Source organism: Caloenas nicobarica, chromosome Z, assembly GCF_036013445.1.
Source record: "Caloenas nicobarica isolate bCalNic1 chromosome Z, bCalNic1.hap1, whole genome shotgun sequence".
NCBI lineage: Eukaryota > Metazoa > Chordata > Aves > Columbiformes > Columbidae > Caloenas > Caloenas nicobarica.
Window position 1 is genome coordinate 87,457,598 of NC_088284.1, and position 4,607 is coordinate 87,462,204.

Genomic DNA, 4,607 nt, shown 5'->3' on the forward strand with positions numbered 1-4,607 from the left:
ACCTCAGTCCAGACGTACTAAAATGAAAAACATGCAATAACCAGTACTAAAGAGTTGTAGGTCTGTTCGTAGAACTGCTATGGACTAACCAGGTGAACAGAAGTATGAAACTTGACAGTTGAATTCTACAGAGGCTCAGACAAGACTATGTTCACTTTTAAAGACACAATAAATATTGCTGGGAATTTGTGATTTATGGGTATTGTGGAAATGGTCTACAAGGATTCTGAGAAACTCTATTTAAATCCCATAGAGAATAAGTTTAAACTCTCCATGGTAGTGGCTGTGACAAAAATTGCACTTGCATTGAGTGTGTTTCCTTCTTCTAGTATGGGCAGAAATGGTCAAGGGCAGACTATTATTCTTTCGGTGGCAAAAAGCTTTTGACCAGGTAGTGCTCACTGGTTAGTAGTTAGGTAAGTGTTTTCAAATTTCTAGAATTTTGCATTTACTTAAGGATTCCTAGTAGGTGCACAGAAAGGACAATATAGCAGAAAGCTGCCAGACTGGTAAGTGATCATGTTTATCAAATTTCTTTTATTTTTATGTTTTCTATTTTCTCCTTCCCTAATCCTCCTCGTAGGACCTCTTGAAAAGTGTATATTCTTTTGTGTTATTTACATTGTCAGACTTGAAAAGTTTCTTACCTGACAAAGAAAGTGGCTTAGTGGTTCCTGTGTACTATATGAACTGTTGATTTGTTTAGCTTGCTCCCTTTGAGGCGTGCTGATACATTATACTGGAGTCAGATGACTGTTTACAGACACGACTCTCAGTAACTATGAATCCCTTGTAAACAGCCGGTATTTTTGCCTGGTTTTACATACAAATCAATAGTCTTTTTGCAGCTGAGCAGATCGTGTAATTTCTAATATAACTAAACAAGCAGCAGCATGAAGATATTATCACCTAAAAATAGGTGTTAGAACTAAACAAATGGTTTTATTGATTCTCTTAGGTTTAATTAGAATTTGAGAAAATTCTCACCCTGTCTCTTTCTTTGGCCTTGTGAATTATCAATACAGTGTAGGCATGGTTTCCTTATTGGCTTTCTGGTACTTTAAGAACAAGTAATATCATATTTGGACTTAAGGCTATATTCTGCAATGTTTATACATGGGGAAAAATAGATACTTGTGGTGAAGAGATAATATTCCAAAGGCTTCTTTTTTAAGGTCTCCCTCTTCATAATAGTGTTGGAAATTGATTGATTTAGAGAATTTGAGAATCCTATTGCTGAAGAAAAGCATAATATTGGGGGGAAGCAAGGGGGGCGGGTGAGGGCTGTATGTGCACGAGGAAAATTGCCTATGTGAGTAACAATAATAAAACAATGGGCCTGACCGACAGAGTATTTTGAAGGCTGGCTAGAATGCAAAGGGGTATTTAGAATTCACTTTTAGGAAAACACCGAAGTTTCCAGCTACTGCAAACCAACAGTTGATCAGTAAGGTGATGTGTTAGTCAGTGGGATGTGAAGAGCTATTCTAGTGGTATTTCTGTCACCCATTTGCTCTACAGATGGCACAAGCATCTTCTGACTTGCTTGGCAATGATTAGTGGCCAGCAGAGAAAGAACAATCCCAAAGTCTGGATTGCCCAGTAGTGCAGAGGCGTGGGCAAAGTCCGCTCACGATTTGTATCCATTATTCCTCAGAGAGAGACAAGAACTACAACCAGTGCATTTAAATGTAGGAAATCAGACACTACTATGTTATAAATGCATGCTGGAAGATATTTAAGTGTGTTAACTTGTTATGCTTAGTGCAGTCCTATGGAGACAGGATTCAGGGGAAGCTTTCGATCAATATTCTAATCATTGCTCTGCTGGGAAAAAAATACTAGCCGGAGAGGCAGAGATCTCTGCTAGGACTGGGGAGGGAAGAGATTAGTTCGGGGCACCCTATGGGTTACAGCCTAAACTTGTACTAGAAGAATAGAGGCATTTTAAAAGAATAGCATAATTCTAGCGTGCAATGTCCCTGTAGGAAATACAAGTCAAATGCACCAATAAATGAAAGAGGAAAATGCCATGGGAGGCAGTAAATCAAAAAGTAATTCGTTGGAATATTTAGAGAGCTTAATTGCAATTGCTGGAACTGATACCATGGCATCCTGCACAAGTCTGGATTTCGGAAGGAGAGACTTGTAGGACTTACGTCCAGCCCTCTTCACTGCTTCCCAGAAGGGTGTGCTGGAGGAGCACAGCAGCTGACCCTGGAGGACATGGCCTTATTCCTTGCTTTGGTACGCCGTATATCTTCAGTGTTTTCAATAGCCTGACTATTTAAAATTAGTTTAAAACTTAAGAATTAGGCCATTAAGGCCTGGATTTGGTGGGGATGGAGGTTCTCCAGGAGCACTGCTGTTGTCTGGTTAGCACTGAAGCTCCCTGGGCACTGAGGGCAGCCTAGTCTCAGGGCACTGTAACTACCATTTCTGTTGGCTTTTGTGGCTTGTACTGCATTGAATACTTATTATAACTGAATTAAGCAAAGTCAAGCTACTGATAATTCCAGTTAGACACTTCTGTCATCTCTCCTGCATTTTTCACTAATAATTTCATGTTTGATTTTGGTTGCATTTTAACATTTTCAATTGAAATGGGAATTATTCTTTGTCAGAAGCCAGCCATTACTCTTGTCAAAAAGACATATGATGCATTAGCTTAAGGGCAATTGCTAATAACTACACAGGTGACATTCAGTTACACAGGATGGACAAGTCTATGTATATCTTTGTCAAGTGGTCAGGGTTTGCATACCCTGCAGTTTACACTGTTTGGGAGCACTGCCAAACTAATCATGCAAAACCAAACCAAAACAAATTTCAGTTTGGCTTTGATACCATTTTGCTATAATTAACATCTGCTCTCTCTTGGGTTCACTGAAGTCTTTTATGTTGTTGGTTTATAACTGCAACTGAAATGAGCTTGCTGAAGGGGGTGTGAGGAGGAGCATTTGGTTGCCATGTAGTGTCTGTGAGCATTTGTGATGACAAAGCTTTCTGATAACTGGGAGGCAGGGACCAACAATATTTTCTTGCACTGTTTCAGCTTGTGCAAGATACGCTTTGGTTTGCTAGACCCTACTATCCTGCTTCTGTTTGCTTTCACTTGTTACCTCTGTGTCCAGTTCTGGGCCCCTCAGTTCAAGGAGGACAGGGAACTGCTGGAGACAGTCCAGCGCAGGGCCACAAAGATGATGGAGTGGAGCATCTCCCTTATGAGGAAAGGCTGAGGGAGCTGGGGCTCTTTAGCTTGGAGAAGAGGAGACTGAGGGGTGACCTCATCAATGTTTATAAATATATAAAAGGTGGGTGTCACGAGGATGGAGCCAGGCTCTTCTCAGTGACAACCAACAGTAAGACAAGGGGTAATGGGTTCAAGCTGGAACACAAGAGGTTCCACTTAAATTTGAGAAGAAACTTCTTCTCAGTGAGGGTGACGGAACACTGGAACAGGCTGCCCAGGGGGGTTGTGGAGTCTCCTTCTCTGCAGACATTCAAAACCCGCCTGGACGCCTTTCTGTGTAACCTCACCTGGGTGTTCCTGCCCTGGCAGGGGGATTGGACTAGATGATCTTTCGAGGTCCCTTCCAATCCCTAACATTCTGTGATTCTGTGAACATGGTAACACATGTCTGTTTCATTGCCAGTGGACCTGGGGCCCAGATTTTAGAGTATTTGGATGCATTCGGGAATCCCATGTTGTATCTGCATCTTTGAAGCTTTAAAAATCAGGTTCTGCTAATATATCTGCAACAGGCCCAGGTGTTTCCTCTGTTGTAACGAAAGAGTGGGAGTTTGCATCAGCTGTGCATGAGGGAGGGGAATAAGCTACTGTGCTGGTATGATGCAAATATATTTTTTTTCCCTATGAAGAGAGAAATTCTCATGCAAAGACGTTTTGTTTATTTTAATACCAAAGTATGTAGTGATCCTCACGTCTTAACACAGTAGCAGGCCTTCATTTTCTCGCAGAGTTTGACTTGATACATTTTCTGTTTAAAATTGTGGCTACATTGAAGTCAGCAGCAGAACTCAGCAAAGGTCAGGAAACAGAATTTCACACACTAAATACAGATGCCCGTGTTTGTTAATTCGACTTAATTCAACTAAACAATGATAAGTTTACAGACATTGTTAGCCATGTAATTTGCCTTTAAATTCTGTGCTGCTTTGCTCTTCTTCACCTCATTCAACAAGGAGAAGGTAAACAATGGATTATTTTACTTTGTGGGTCCTTTTCATTTTCTGCCTGGTTTTACTTACGTAGCGGAGCAGCAGTCACCACAGGAGGGTGTTTTCACTGTGTGACATTTCAAGTCCAAACCAGCAATGAACAGTGTGATCATTTATATCTAGTAATCTGAGCAAGTTGTACCTATAACTTGCCTTTAAGGCTTGAGGAGACCCATATGCCCACCACCTTCTTTGTTCTGAAGAGGTCCTCTGCTTATCAGCTTGTCCCTTTAAGAGTGACAAGGCTGGGTTTCCTAATCTTCCTCTTTGCGTCTCTGTGTGCTGCTTGAGGGCAGCATGTCCCAGACTCCTCTGACCACTTTATCTACATGTCCTGTTTTTAGGTACCTTCCTACTTGCCAGTA